The 16318-nt window shown below is 42.2% G+C and overlaps 1 long non-coding RNA gene across 1 annotated transcript in view; it reads right to left on the bottom strand.

The window, feature by feature from the left end:
- Nucleotides 1-1126: 1126 nt before the first annotated feature.
- Nucleotides 1127-16318, bottom strand: part of LOC115509061 — a 45091-nt gene continuing 29899 nt past the window's right edge. Inside the window, exon 3 of the long non-coding RNA XR_004343304.1 lies at nucleotides 1127-2478. This is a non-coding gene — a long non-coding RNA (uncharacterized LOC115509061). The remainder of the gene's footprint in view (nucleotides 2479-16318) is intronic.

Genomic DNA, 16318 nt, shown 5'->3' with positions numbered 1-16318 from the left:
TTTTAAATAAAGATTCCCCGGAATGTGAAAGTCCTTGATGGGAAATTTGCCAGCTACTAGAGCATAATGTGACAATGTTTGCTATTTACCCATCCAGACGCACTCTCTGCTCTGGCAGGCTGACTTGTATGGACCACATCAATGTGCTCCCTTGCTTCATGGCATCTGATTGGGTTCTGCTAGTCTAGTGGCCCACCAAGAGATGGAAGGAGAGAAAAGAAAGAAGTCAAGGTATTTATTACCTCTGCTTCCTCTCTCTGGGGTCATCTGGAGATGTCTGTTCCGTTGACCCAAGGGCACAGTGTCTCTCAAGTCTGCCCTCTCCACACGACACTATCCTTCCAAGTTATGTAGACTGCTCTCTGCCCTTGCCTCTTTGCCCTGGGGATGAAAACAGTTCATCTGTAACTAACCCTGGAAGACTTCACAATCCATTCATTGGGGTAGGCAGCCTCCAAGATGGTTCCCAGGGATTCTGTTTCCCAGTAATCACACCCTTGTATAATCCCCTCTTCTTAAATGTGGGTTGGATTTATTGACTCACTTCTACCAGAATACACAGGAGAGCTAAGATGACACTTTTGAGATGAAGTTATGAAAAGGCTATGAATTCTATCTTGGCCATTCTCACTTGAATCACATGCCTGGGGGAAGCCAACTGTTATGCCCCAGAACAGCCTTATGCCGTCACGACATGGAAGCAAGGCCTGTCCACAACTATGTGAGTTTGAAAGGAACCTGTTTGTCCCCAGTCAAGTTTTCAGATGAGACCACAGTACTAGCTAATAGCTTGACTGTAATCTCACAAGAGACCTTGAGCCGCAGATAACTACCTAAGCTGTGCCTGAGTTCCTGACCACAGAAACTGTGAGGTAATAAATACTTGTTTTGAGCTTCTAGCTTGGGAGGCAATTTGTTATGCAGCAATAAATAACTAATGCACCTTGTAATTTCCTAACATACCGGCTATACCTTTGTAAACAGTCCTTTAATTGTCTTCTTCAAATTATCCTGATTTGACTATACCAGATGTTTCCTGCTGGGATCATAAATAGAAATAATATTTCCAGGCAAATAAATAAATTAAATACTCTTTTCAGGTTTATTTCCCCTAAGACATGAAAAGAATAGATCATGTTTGAATATAGAAATTTCCCTGAGTCTTTGAGGCTTCTAGATCCCTTAAGAGAATTTGGATTTCTTTCCCAAGGGTGGTAGGTGGGGAAATTTGGTTTTTAAGGATTTCAAAGAAAAGTAGCTCCTTAGCATTAAGATGAGCAAAGGAGATTACAACTTCTTTTCCATCCAGTCTAACAGACTTCGGACTAAATGGCTAGTGAGTGGGTGGGTTCTTCAAGGACTGGGCACTTGGTGTCCCAGACTTGGCTTCCTAAATAAGAGGAATGAGAATGTTCTTAATGGAAACCCATCCTCCTGCGTGGGACCTCACAAGCCTTGGCAGTCAGCCGAGAGACAATGAAAAGTCAGAGGGACAGTGGCATTATATGGTGGTGACGGTGATAACAAACAGGGATCTTTAATTCTTGGGTTTGGAAGTCAGACTGCCAAACCCCTTCCCTCATCTCCTGAACCCTCTCCAATGACACTGTGGACTACATAAGGTTTCGAGTTTTTTTTTCTTGACAGTCCAGGAAGGCAGAAGTGAAGATCAAATCAATTCTTAGTTAAGGACACTTTCACAAAAAGTAACATTACTTGCACTTTGAGAAATGGGAAATAATTACTAACCTATTATAAAAAATAAATGTGATTACTGTAGAAAGTTAAATAGCAGAAGAAACTTCCCAGGTGCCTCCACCCAGGGAGGCTAAGCCTGAAATGTTACGGAAACGCCAGCAGCATGACTCTTAGCAAACCTCACAGGGCAATCACATCCATTACCTCAGCAGATTTTGTGTGTGGTCCAAGGCTAGGCTTTGAGTCAACTGCTCATCAAGGCGCTTAGTACATACTTGACAAATGAATAAACAGAGGGAGGAATATATCTCCCAGGGCTGGACTGATATGTAAAACCACAGGGTCAGAGTATTAATTTAACATATACATATATATTTATGTATACACATACATACCTATTACAGAAGTAGGAACCCAAAGTTGTGAAAAGATTACTCTCTTCTGCAGATATTTTATATATGCCAAGATTGATAATTGTCCAGTGGCTTGGGGAGTACAAGAGTAGAAAAATACTGTTCGAATGAGCCAACTGTTTAGTGATCTCAGTTGAGAGAGCTCAGCACTTCTTTCTTTTTACAATGCTGGCCTTGACAATGGAATCAGAATATAGTAAATCCTGTCTCTTGCTGGGTATGCTTGACTGGTCACTGCTCACATGTTCTCCACGCTTCTCCCTTTTCTACACTTCCATGGCTCACTTCTCTCTTCTATGAGTCTTTCTTTCTTTAGAGATATTCACATCCGCATTCCATTATCCGCAATTCTGAAATACCAAAATCTCTGAAAAACAAAGTTGTAGGAAGTTTAGGGAGACTATGACCTGAAATAACATGAAGCTATTTATAATTTTCATTTATGTTCCTAGTGTGAGACTCATACTTCCATTACACAAATATTGAAAATGTTCATGGTGCATTATGCTAAGGATATTATAAACATGTGGTATCTGTCTTGTATCACAAAAAACAATCTGAATTCTGAAGCAAATCCTGCCCCTAGGGTTTCAGATTTATTATAGCCTAATCTTCCAAGCTTGGGAAATATTTTGTCTCCTTAAGATGACTTTGCACTTAGCTGCTTTGATCCTTTATGTGTTGGTTTTGAGGTCTAACTCCCAGAGAATCATTTTTCTTCCCTTGTTTATCAGTTTCAGGGAACCCTTCGCTGTAACCCTTGTGAATTGACAATCATGGGCCTGTAATAGATCCGTGCAGAAGGAGAGATGGGGTGCTAGTAAGGAGGAGAACGAGGGGAAAGAACATCCTGAGGACTAGCTGAGATTTCAAAGATGAAGTCTGTTCTTGGATAAAGGGACACCAGGGTTCCAGGCAGAGATAACCACCCAGAAGCATGGAGAAGCACAGGATGCCTGGAGAACTGGGGCAGCTGACTTATTGTTGGGGCTGGGAGGAGATGATAAGTGGCTGTGTGACACCTGCCTTGGGAGGGTGGAGGAAAGTAATTCAAGGGTTTCTCACAGCAGACAGAGTCCTAATCCAGAAAGCCAAGCAGTCAGCAGCATGAAGAGAATAGATTAGAGGAGGTTGTGGAAGGAGCAGTGGCCAGGAAAGACTCTTGTACAGATCTAGGAGACAGTCTCAGAACTAAGGCCGTAGGGTGCAGAATGGAAAAAAAGAGAAAGTTTAGAACATAGAATCAAAGGCTGTAATGTTCCATATCATGATGGTGGGGAGGGGGGAGTTAAATCAAAATAGTTGACTGATGCTGGTGGAGCAAAGTTCACTAAGAAGAAAGTCAAGTTTGGACAGTCTTAACAGCTGATTGCTCCTTACTTTGAAATGAGAAAAACTGGATTTTATCAGAGTGGCGAGAACCAACACACTCTGATGGGCAGTGCATGGAATTTGAGGTTGGTTGACCTGGGTTCTCTTCATAACGTGGAGCAAAAAATTCTCTAAACCTTAGTTTCTTTACCTGAAATGCAGGGACAGTATCATCATCGTGACAGAATTTGTGGGAGAATGCATACAGTAAGTAAATGAGGTTATGCACGTAAAATTTCTGCCATGTACAAAGTGTACAAATGACTACTAATTACCTCTGAATGAGGAAAGTTGGAGCAGAGAGGTTGAGGGTCTCCCCAAGCTTGCAGAGCAGTGACAGATAGGATTCCAATGAAACATCTCTGTTCCCTCCCCAGTACTTCTGGAAAGAAGGCATTGTGGGCTTGGCCCAATATTATATAGAAGACAGAGAGAATATGCACTGCCTTATCCCCACTCTTCTGTTTTCTCTTAACATTATTTACCATTAGTAGTTCATTTCTTTGTCTTATGTAAGCTTTTGTCAACATGAGTCTTAAGTATAGACTTGACCACCAACCTTTAAATGTCAAAGAGATTTGGCAGAGGGACATGCTGCAATTAAAAGTCTGCTTGATGGGATAAACAGATGCATTTCATTCAGGGTGTTTTTTTGTCTCATTTTCCTTAGGTAGTTAACTTGCTACAGACACTGAGAGGCAATTACTTGATTCAATAAATGGTTCCCACTCCAAGTTGTGGATGGCTATGCATACAATTTATTTATTTTGGAGTTGGACAGAAAATCCTAGTTTATGTCTCTAATTGGTTTCAGCTGTTTTGCGTGCCCTGTCAAGCTCATAGTACGTCGAGTGCATTTTTTTTGTCAGTGTCAGGGCTCAAAAAATGGCTGACCCCAAGTAACTGCTGATGGCCTCACCCTGTCATTGACCAGCTGGATCTAAAAGGCCGTTGCGTATTTGGCAAGCTGGTGTTCGCTCTTTCACGCCTACAGAAAAGGCAATCTCATGATGTGAATGTTGGGCAAGCAGGGGTTACAATTCCGCTCTGACTACTTATTGTATTATCTTATCGATCTCTTAAAGATTGCTGACTTAACCTTCTGCAGTGTTAAAGATCTCACTTTGGAAATGTATAAAGAGGTCGGCAAGCCGGCACATAGTAGGTACTCAGTGAATTTGATGTTTCTTGCCTCAGACAGACGGAATGTAAGTGTTTCGGTTGTAAGGGCCCTAGAACTTTTACTCCATTTCAATCCTCTTTCCCATCCCCCTCTGGGATCTTCTTCACATCCTCCTTCATTCTCGAGAACTAAGACTAGACTATTGTTCCTTCTCTGTAGGAGCAGAGCATAGCCTACATATAGCTCCCAATAGCCCTCTATGTCTAATAATGAACTGGAGCCAGGACATTCTTTTTTTTTTTTTTTTAATTTTTTTTTTTCAACGTTTATTTATTTTTGGAATTTTTTTTTTTAATTTTTTTTTCAACGTTTATTTATTTTTGGGACAGAGAGAGACAGAGCATGAACGGGGGAGGGGCAGAGAGAGAGGGAGACACAGAATCGGAAACAGGCTCCAGGCTCTGAGCCATCAGTCCAGAGCCCGACGCGGGGCTCGAACTCACGGACCGCGAGATCGTGACCTGGCTGAAGTCAGAAGCTTAACCGACTGCGCCACCCAGGCGCCCCCAGGACATTCTTAAGAACGAGTTCTGAAACCCCATATAATCCTCCTTGGATCATATTTTCATATAAGTCATTCGTTTGGCTAAATTTATACTGAGACCACTTAGACAAAACATCTACTGATTGATTGATTTTGTTTCATTTGAAACCTAAAACAGGTTTTAGGTTTGGTTCATAACTTTGGTTCATATACATTTGGTTCATATACTTGTTTTATACTTTTTGTGTAAACACAAAGTAGCAGGGTTACTAGGCTGTGAGTTCCTTGTGTTAGGAACTCTCCTACCTAGCTTTGCACGTACTATCTTAGCACAGGACTTAGCATGAGTAGGTATGTAGGGAACATCTCTGATTTGTCTTATCTGACACTTTCCCTGTCCTCTGGCCACATGGATGCAAGTGTGAGCTCCACTCCACTCATCAGGAGTTACTGAACATATGTTTGTCTTTAACAGTTTTTGGATTTTTATTTTAAATGGCTCGGATCCATTCAGTAACTTCCTCGTCTGACTCAGCAATTCTCAAATGACACACAAAATGCTCCCTAAAACACGTTACAAGCTTATCTCTGAACAAAACTTAGGAGAAGCAAAGTACTTAAAAACCAAATAAACAAAAGGCACGCAATTTCAAGTGTTTGCTCAGCTTGCGAATATATTGGAGATTGCTTATTGGTGGGAAATGACCCAAGAAAAGAAGGCCAACTAATTCCATCCTATCTTTTCTTCCATCTCCTTCTACACAGTTTTGGTATGCACGTGTAAAAGTAATTAATGCTAACATTTATTAGCTATGACTACTTAAGACGCTAGGAACGACTACTATGAACCAAGCCCAACCTCAGTATTTTCAAGTTCAACTCATTTGTTCCCATAATAATCTCATGAAGCAGGTGCTATTATTGTGTCCATCTTACTGGTGATGAAATTGGAGCACAGAAAAGTTAAACAACCTGCCCAGGGTCACAACTAGTGTGTTGTATAGGCAGAGTTTAAACAGAAGTAGTCAGATTTTAACTCTAAGCAGAAGGAAGAGTCCATATTCAATATCTTAGCCAAAGAATACAGGAAGATAACACCCCCTAGAAAGACACACTTTGCCATGGACTCCCAATAGGAAGTACAGCCAGGGGCGCCTGGAGGCTCAGTCTGTCAAACGTCTGACTCTTGGTTGAAGGCTCAGGTCTTGACCTCATAGTTTGGGAGTTTGAGCCCTGCATCGGGCTCTGCACTGAGCCGGAGCCTGCTTGCAATTCTCTCTCTCTTCCTCACTGTCCCTCCCTCCCTCCCTCTCTCTCTCTGAAAATAATTAAGTAAACTTAAGATAAAGGAAGTACAGTCATACATTTCATGTCAAATGCGTAATTCTCTTCAAATTAATGAGAGTGACCATACTCATAGGCAACACAAAGCTGTAGGTAAGAAAAATATTTGAAAGTCTCTATTATGTTATAAAATATTATGTAAGTATTTAAGTGTGCCTTAATACTTATTTGAATTATATACTTATGAATTATATTTGCACATGTATATGAGTACCATGTGTGTGTATGTGCCATGCATGTACCTACTTACAGGGGTATATATTGATAAGTACATAGATACATATGGATGTATAGGACATGCCTCAGACAAATATATATTCATCATATATTTATTTCACATGTATGGGTAATATGACTCAACCTAATTTAAAATTTTTAATGTTTATTTATTTTTGAGAGAGAGAGAGACAGAGCATGAGCAGGAGAGGGACAGAGAAAGAGGGAGACGCAGAATCGGAAACAGGCTCCAGGCTCTGAGCGGTCAGCACAGAGCCCGACGCGGGGCTCGAACTCACGGACCGCGAGATCATGACCTGAGCGGAAGTCGGCGGTATATTAAATTAGGTTGAGTTTGGGGCGCCTGGGTGGCTCAGTCGGTTAAGCGGCCGACCTTCGGCTCAGGTCATGATCTCGCGGTCGGTGAGGTTCGAGACCCGCGTCGGGCTCTGTGCTGACCGCCTCAGAGCCTGGAGCCTGTTTCCGTTCTGCGTCTCCCTCTTTCTCTGTCCCTCTCAAGTTCATGCTCTGTCTCTCTCTGTCTCAAAATAAATAAACTTAAAAAAAAATTAAAAAAAAAAACACCAAGTTCCTTACAGGTGCGGCCTAATATTTTCTTGTTTCAGCCCCCTCTCGGTTCCTATCCTTCAGCATCTCTAGAACAATTACCACTCACAAATGATATTTGGGGAAGCAGACATCTTGTAAACAACCCTGACTGATGAGACCAGCGGCTAGCACACAAAAGCTTTCCCCTTGCTTATCCAGACCAATGATTCTGTGATACGTTTTACAGGCTTTCTCAAGGACTCATGCTATGAAGTGACCGGTCTGTCCACTGGGGTGGCCACTTCTGGGGCAGAGGCTTGTGTGAGATTTCCCTCCTTCCCCCCATCCCTTCCTCGTCCCTTGCAATCAAATTCTCAGATAAACTACTCATCCATCATAAACCTGCACCTCAGATTCTGCTTTTTGGGAAGACATGCTAAGACAGGCATTATTTAACGTATATTTTCTCAATCCAATTATTTGCGTTACTGCTAAAGTACAGTAAAATTAGAACTTCAACAAGTAATGTTGTAAGTTTCATTGCCTGTCGAGGGTCGCCGTTTCAGTGTTATAGCTTTTAAAAATAAGACTTTCCGTAGTAAAATGTTTATAGCCTGGGAAACATTGATGGCTGGCCAGCAATGGTCTGGTGATCAGAGCCAAGTGAAATAGTGATTTGTGTCACATGGTTTCTGGAAAACAATTGAAGTCATTCTCTAAGCCAGATCCCAGTTTCAAGAAAAATTATATGGTATCATAGACAAGTCCTGGTGGGGACATTATGACTTTCAAAGGCCATGCATTTATTAAATGTATAACATGCCTATGTGAACTATTATAGGAGTGCTATTGACACATTCCAAATGTTGAGAAAAAAAAAGAAGAGGAAGACGATGGAAGCCTGTGGAGTGATATATTGTGGTTCCCACTATCAAGTGGCAGTTTCTTTTGCTGAAATCAAGTTCAAAATCAGAACACTTCTCTGCCTAGCAAGCAAACTAAGCCATTTCCAAGTGGCTATTAATACCTTGAGCAGTGGAGGAGGAGGAGAAAAACAGGTCAAAATGTCATCTTGAGGCATCGTGGTTATCAATTGTTTAGGATCCTCTAGGGCAGAGTTTGTCACCCCCAACAATATTGATATTCTTGGCTGGATAATTTTTTTGTTGTGAGGAGCCGTCCTGTGCACTGTATAGGATGCTTGCAGTATCTCTGGCCTTGGCTTACTAGATGCCAGTAGTGTCACCCACACCCAAGTTGTGACAACCAAAAATGTTATGGACATTTTCCCCTGTGGGACAAAATCATCCCCAGCTGAGAACCATCAGCTTAGGGCAATGCAGATGCTGATTGGCTGGTGTGATGGAATGCCTTACAACCCAGAACAGAGCATTCAAAATCTTTGAAGAAGTTCTTCTGAGACAGTTTGGACAATGAAATGATCAAACCAAAGTTTACTAATACCCAGCATTGTGGAGTAGGCAAAGATGAGTAGCCTAAAACAATGATTCCCCAACTTTGGCAGTGACTGAGTCACCTGGAGAGCATATTAAAAGAGATTCCTGGACCCCACCCCCAGGGAACATAATTCAGTAAGTCTGATATCTTGATGAACTTGAGTCAGTTGAGTCTAATAATTTGTGTTTCTCACATGTCCCAAGCAATGTGGCACGTCTGTAAACTACCCTTTAAATAGCCTTGGGCTAAAGTTAGAAGATCTTGACTTTGGGCAATTCACTTATACCATGGAATATCCCATTTCCAGTAGAATAAGATAGATATGCAGACATAGAAGCAGTAAAGGGAAGAGGGAACAGGATAATAATGTATAAAGAAGACACTGGGGCAACTAGGGAGGTCAAGACATATTCGTGTTGAAAGCAATGCCATGTAGAGTCTCCCACTAGATGTGAACTTATGACTTCATGTCTTATTCATCTCTAATATGGTAGCAGACACATAGTAGGTGCTTACTTCAGATATTTCAATTATGGTGCTTGCACCCAAGAACACTCTTCAGCTAAAACAGCTCACCTGTACCATCCTGCTGAATACACAGTCCGTTCTGAACATGGATCTTCTCCACATCTTCCATTGCTTGAGCAGACTAAAGTGGTGCATATGACCAAGAGCAGTGAACTCATTGGGTGGTCAGCATATTGAGGAGGCAGGAGCTGGGCCAATCGGGTTATCTCCTTTAGGAGTATGAACTTTAAAAAAAATGAACCCAGCAAATGCCATCAGTATGGGAGCTAGATCTAATGTTCCTAAAAAACTGCGAGTCCAGACAACATGTAAGAAAAAGATACAAGGAGGCAGAACAATGAGTGATCCGCTTATATACATATATATTCACATGGAAATGGAGATAGGCTAGGCGGTTGTCCATAGATTCTCCATATCTTTACTTGGGAAACTCTTTTTTTGTTTTTCCCATCATGACTCAAACATGCCCCAGGGAAGCAGTCTCCCACTCAGTCTAAGTTGCTCAACCCCCACAAGCCATTCTCCATCATAGTCTTCCTTTTTAATTTCTTCTGAGACTTATCACTGCTGTGGTGGTTAATGTTTTGTGTCAACTTGACTGGGCTAAGGGATGCTCAGATAGCTGGTAAAACATTACTTTGGGGTGTGTCTATAATAGTGTTTCCAGAAGAGGTTAACATTTGAGTTGGTATGCTGAGTACAGAAGATGGCCCTCACCAGTGTGAGTGGACATCACTCACTAAGGGCCAGAATACAAGAAAAGGGCGTACTCATGGATAAACCCCTGAGGTGGGTAATGGGTTTATAGGTGTTCATATATATACTAAATCCATTTCTATTAACTGAGTCCCCACTTATGTGCACCATATGGGTAGGAAAATGACCCAAACTATTCCAATCACAGTCCCCAATTCCTCTGTTGCACCATTACTTGGACCAAGGGATGATCACGTGTGATGATTAGTTTTATGTGTCAACTTGACTGCCTATGGTACTCAGTTATTAAATTGTATGTTAAATCTATATGTAGCTATAAAGGTATTTTGTAGACATGATGGATATCTAAAATCAGCTGACTTTAAGTAAAGGAGATTATAATGTAGGTGGGCCTCATTGAATCAGTCAAATCAGCCTTTAGAGCAAAACCCGGGGTTTTCCAAAGAAGAAATCCTCTCCCAAGACTGCAATATTAACTCTTGCTTAATTTCCAGTCTGCCAGCCTGCCCTACAAATCTTAGACTCGTCAGTACCCACAGTTGGGTGAGCCAATTCCTTAAAATAAAACTCTGGAGATACATGCACACACCACACACACACACGTATATGCATCCTGCTTGTTCTGTCTCTCTGAAGAACTATGACTAAGCTGCATCAATCAGCATCCTTCTCCAGGATTTTTAAAATCTTCTTTCACCTCTGATGGCAAAATCTTCAAGGATGTGGTAGAGCCCTGAGCAAACGCTCTAGGTAGGATCGTTTGGTTTGAAAACAATGAAACCCATATGGAGGGATGCAGAGGCCAGAGGTGGAGACTGAGATTCCTGGCAGACAGAGAGCATCGGAGCCCTGTTCCATGGGTTTCTGAGGTCAGGCTGTAATCCCTTTCTTTCTGTAATTGGGTTGTGTGGGCAGCAAACCTTCTGGCTTAAGCTGGTTTGAAATGAGATTCTGTCACTTTCAAGCAAGTTTTTGTATTGGCAGAAGTCAACATTGGTTCCGGTTCTGTTTTTTTTTCTGCACGAGTCTCTTGAAACCTCTTGGTAGGAGGATCTTAAGTCTTTGCAGGTCATGAGGAAGTGAGTGATGACTACACTTGTCCTGATATCCCATGCAGATAGACGATACAGGCACAAAGAAACATTGTTTTCATGCCTAAGCAAATCTCCGGATAAATTTATACCTCTACCTTACCTCCTTGTGATGCACTTTTCCATTTTCAATTTCTCTGCCTAACCAAGTCATGTTCATATTGTAGACCCCCCACTACTGTCACAGCTGATTGGAGCAAGGCTCAACCTCTTACCCAGAGAGGTACGTACAAGCTGGCCAGTGGCCAATCACTTATGAGGTCTGGCTCAGAAAGATGGGCTGGGTGAGTCAGATTCCATTCTCAGGAATTTAGATATAGACAATTTGAACCTGAGACATAGGGCTAGATGGTAAATGGAAACTTCATGATGTTGAGTTGGGGGCACAGCAATTCAAAATACGGTATGTAACACACAAGAAAGAAGAGCAGAGGAAGAAGATGCCAGTTGGTAGAGAGAGAAGCATTTAGCAGATGTGCAGGGAGAAGCAGGTGCCGTGCAGTTGAGTGAGTTTCCAGCCCTATTCTCATGAGGTGCAATGATGCTGAGCTTCCTGCCAAGTAAAATAAAGCTTTCTTTATCTGAGTTATTCTGAGATTACCCTCCGTCCCTTACAACCAAACAAGGCCACCTGGAACATGTTCACTGTGATTGGAAAGTGCTTATCACGGGAAGAGCCCCAGACTGCAACACTTTAACTGGAAACAGAACAGGAAATGCTTTTTAGATGGCAAGCTTCTTAGTAAGAAACATCGACTTGCAAAATGTAAATTCCAATTCATCTGTTAACATTTACAGAGAACAAACAACACTCAAGAGACCTTATTTCTTAATTAAATGAATTATCCCTCTGTGAATACAGAACTGGTATTTTAGATAAATATAATATCTATGTATGTTATTATATAGTCCGTAAATTTCATTTTTGTGGGAGGAGGAAACTTGGGGAGGCAATGAGTATGAGTACAACCTTGATAGTGGTGATAGCTTCCAAGATGTATACTTACCTAAAACCCATCAAATTTTCTGCAGTAAATATGTATGGCTTTTTATATGTCATAAAGTGGTTAAACAATCTCAATTTTGCTATTGTACATTTTTAAAAGGAAAAAAAGAACAGCAATAACCCCGTTTTATTTGTTTGTTTGTTTGTTTGTTTAAGATCTCCTTTTTTAAAAAGTAAGTTGTACGCCCAACGTGGGGCTTGAACTAATGATTCTGTGATCAAGACTTGCATGCTCTACCGACTATCAAGTGCCCCAATATTCCCATTTTTAAATGACAATAAAATTTAGAGGACAACAGAGATTGATACCCAACTATAACCAGATCTTTTAAAAGAAGAAAAACCAATGTGGCAAAAAAGGCAAAAATTGTCCTAGTCTTAGAGGAAAGTGAAAAGAATGTTGAAACACTGAGAAAGTTAAAGAAAGTCATGCAAACCCTATAACAGCTTGTGCTGTCATTTTTTCCTTAAATGAAGAATGCCAGTTACAATGTCAGCCCAGAGACATAATCTGGGACTAATCAGAAATCAGCATTAATCTGCACAGCTTGGAATGGCCTTCTCAACAGTTGCTCAGTATGTGAATGTCCCATTTGTGCAAGATGAATGAGTGCAGGGGCCATAATAAGGCCATGGCATTTGGTTATGATGATGGCCTCTGACGACCTGAGCAATCATAAATTATAATTGAATTCAACTGACGGCAGGCAGTGTGTGACACAATTCATTCCTGCCATCTCATTCTAAATTCAAGCCTAGGACTGTGAATGCAGGAGCTGGAAAGCAGGAGTGAGGAATACCCTCCCCCCCTTCAGCTTCTCTTGTGGTTTCTAATCTGGAGGTCTTAAGGATCAGAGGTTTACAAAATGGCCACTAGATACTAATCTTCCCAGTAGACAGGTTTTCCTAGATTTTAGTAAGGGTCAAGATTGGTAGTCAGCAAAAATTGTCCATGCATTCATTGACTTCTTCTATAAACATTTTCTTGTTACTGAACTGTGTGTGGGGAGTTGCTACGCAGAGACTCATAGTCTCACGAAGGAGCGATCACATACAGATAATCTAGGACAACGGGCAGTAGCATTAGAAGTATGCTCACAGGGAATTTTCTACGTCAGTTCCTAAGAGGGAATTTTCTACGTCAATTCCTAAGAGGGATTGTCAAAAACAACCCAAATGGGTCAAGGAAGACTTCCCAAATTTGACGGGTAGTACCTAAGCCAAGTCTTAAGAATGAGCAGGCATCAGCCAGGCAAAGGGGGTGTGAGACATTCCAGGTTCAGGTACTAAATGAGTCAAGTGACAGAGGTAAGAGGTGGCATGTGCACACAAGACAAAGTCATACCGCCTTTCAAAAGGCACGAGAGTGCTGGCTTGAAGTTAACGTCCAGGGTCAATTACCATTTTAAAAACTGAGCACCTAATATGTACTTGTGAATGCTAGGGTTTCAAAATCGGATGAGGTGTGAAGCTCACCCTCCATGATTCAGCAAGCTTATAAGAATAATTCTGTAGCAAAATAAATTAACATAAAATATAAAAGGCACCATCACAGAGATATGAAGAAGGGTCTGTGGAAGCCCCAAAGAAGAGGTGAAAACTAAGATTGGTACCGGTTGTTTAAGGAGATGATTTTGACCTGGGTCTTGGCAAGTGAAGAATTTCTCAGGAGAAGTCCTGAATTCCAGGCACAGTGAACCTGGAAGACTCATTTTCTTGAAGGAGATGAAAAAGTGTGGAGCAGTGGATTCTTCAGGGGAGGCTTAGGGATCTTAGTAGAACCACAAACTGACCCTTCTAAGACAACAAGGGAATTTGTATTGAAGTTACGTTTCCATAACACTACTTGTGTGTGGATTTTATTTTGTGTGGCTTTCATAAAGGTGCAAATGGAGATTATGGGGGCAGTAAAATCTGCTCTATTCCCTCTCCATGACTTGGCTCACCACAGAACTAGAGTACTCTAGAGTTCTGGAAGCATCCTCCCCCAAGATAGATAATTAGGGTACATGCCACTAAGGATCCTGGTCCCACATCCCCTCATCTGGTTTCACCACTGTTCCTGCTTCACCTTTCACGAAAAAGTTCTTGATAATAAATCCCTACTTAGATGGTAAGGTAAGAGCAGTAAGAACTAATCCTCAATCCAACAATTTCTTTTTCAAAGGACCCCAGGAAGTCAAGATGTTGTCATCACTCATGGAGTGCCAGTGCAGGGCATGCTGGGACATCTAAGGGTTTCTCTGGGCAACTTGCAACAAAGAGAAGAAATATGTGTATTTGTGGGCCAGCCAGGAAACCTGACAGGACTGGGACTTGTCCAGTGTCTGAAAATTTTGCTGAGCTCAAATATGACCCAGGAAATTCCTATTTGTGAGAAGCAATCCTGTGCAGTGGTGGTATAAGGCACAGAAAAGAGTCAGGCAGATAGCCAGATTGTGGTTCCAGGTATTCCTCCTACTTACAAGGCAAGCAGTTTGTGAAAGAGGTGATGGGCTGCGGCAACTAGTCCTCAAGGAGAGGAAGGGGTTATGGAGAGCCACAGCAACATGGGGACCTTGCATACTTCTCTCTAAATTGTGGGACACGGTGCTAGTCTAAGTAGAGATCAAGAGTGCTTGTTAAAGAAACTGAGGCACAAGCCACATCCTGAGACATAGACTGGCATAGGGCAAGGAGAGAAGAGAAATTGGGGATGATACATATTAGTGGCTTCAGGTATGCCCAGAGCCTGCCCATGCAAACAGATCTCAGAGTTGACAGACTTCATGAACTTGTGGGCTGGAAGCTCTAACAGGATTTCTGTTCTGATTAGGACTATCTTTAGGGATAAGTGGGCCTGAGTCTGGGCATGCCCTGGTGGGAGTGGGCACATCCTGGAAGGGCTAGAAAGAGTCAGAGTAAAGGAGCAATGGTCTCAGACCACTAGCGAGGTACAACTATACAAGAACAGCAGCAAGCAGGCCTGTCTCGGGAACAACCACTGCCTGGTAAACGGACTCTCTGAGGCACCAGGCAGGAATGTCTGGGGACATGGCACAGGAACACACAAGAAGGAAAAGTGCTAGGGTTGAACTACCATACCCCACACAGATTCCTTAATTCTTCCTTCTTAGTGATTCAGAGTGGATTTTCCAGCCTATAGATTAGTCACAGCCATTGTTTCTTCCTCTTTTGCTGCTTTTTGCTCAGCCTCTGGGTACCATTGCTAATCCAAATCACAAATGAAGGGAAAGAAGAGGTGAAATATTCTGAAATAGTTTGCATTTTCTATAAAGGTTGGAACAAAGAAGGGATGCTAATCCATATCTGAAGTGACTTTTTTCTGGCACTGAACACACAAGCAGAATCACCCCATGGGTGGCCCAAGGGTTCATGACTTATGAACCGTCATCGGCACTAGCATATCGGGTCAATCAATGGGGACACGTGTGAGCAACTGGTGGGACTGAAATGCACTGAAGTGTTTGGTGTTGCCTGTTTTTGTGCAGCACATCACCCCAAAACTCAGTGGCTTCAAACAACAGTAATTATTTATTATCTTACGGTTTCTATTTGTCAGGAACTCAGGAGCAGCTTGGCTTGGGAATTCTGGCTCAGAGTCCCTTTTAAAGTTGCAGTCAGAGGTCAGCTAGGACTGCAGTCACCTGAAGCCTTGATGAAGGCTGGACGATCTACTTCCTCCAGGGTGGTCCACCCTCATGGCTGACAAGTTGGTGCTGGCTGTTAGCGAGAAACCTTACCTCCTTCCCTCATGGCCCTCTCCACAGAGTTCTTACAATATGGAGACTGACTTCTCCCAGAATGAGCAATCCAAAAGACCGAGGTGGAAGACACAATGTCTTTTACAACTAGACTTGTCAGTCACATGCCATTACATCTATAGTAGTCTACTAGCCATATAGGCCAGCCTCGCTCTGGTGTGGGAGGGGACTACACAAGGGCATGAATCATCTCCCCAAGGAGATGAGGATCATTGGAAGCTGGCTACCACAATTTCTGAGTATCCCATAACCTGTTACCTCCTGACCATACCTCTAACGTTGCACGTTCCCTTCGCCTAGAATTTTCTGCTGCTCTTTCTTCATGTTCAAGGGCCAGCACTGTTTCCTTTCTCTAAAAAAGCATTGCCGACACTCGCAGACAGCCCTTCACACATACATCTATTTTAGAGCTTGTGTGTCTGTGGACCTGTTTGTCGGCTGATGGCAGATTAAGTACACTTGGGACTGGCATAGACCTGGCACTCAGTAATGCTGG

This window comes from Lynx canadensis, chromosome A2, assembly GCF_007474595.2.
Source record: "Lynx canadensis isolate LIC74 chromosome A2, mLynCan4.pri.v2, whole genome shotgun sequence".
NCBI lineage: Eukaryota > Metazoa > Chordata > Mammalia > Carnivora > Felidae > Lynx > Lynx canadensis.
Note: the sequence above shows the minus strand (reverse complement) of the source record. Positions and strands in the feature narration are given on the sequence as shown.